Here is a 302-nt window from a genome sequence, read left to right as displayed (position 1 = left end):
TGATTCCGTGTGTGCGTGCATGTGTGCTGGAGGCGGTATGTTGGTTCATTTGTCTCCTTGCATTAGCGCCGTTCTAATGCCGACTTTAGAAAGCTATCTCACTAAAATGCCATGTAAAAAACACCTATCACAACATTCCACCCGCTCACATTATACTGAAAATGGGTAAACCAGTTGCTGCGAATATCCTAAATGATGCACGATAAGCTGGTAATAAAACTTACCAATTAAAAGGACTTTGGTCTGTACCGGCATGGGGACGAAACCCATTACATTCCTCACTTGGGCAAACGTTCGACACA

This window comes from Mizuhopecten yessoensis, unplaced genomic scaffold, assembly GCF_002113885.1.
Source record: "Mizuhopecten yessoensis strain PY_sf001 unplaced genomic scaffold, ASM211388v2 scaffold2329, whole genome shotgun sequence".
In the NCBI taxonomy this organism is placed as follows: domain Eukaryota; kingdom Metazoa; phylum Mollusca; class Bivalvia; order Pectinida; family Pectinidae; genus Mizuhopecten; species Mizuhopecten yessoensis.
The sequence above is the reverse complement of the archived record's forward strand: the minus strand, read 5'-3'. Positions refer to the sequence as shown.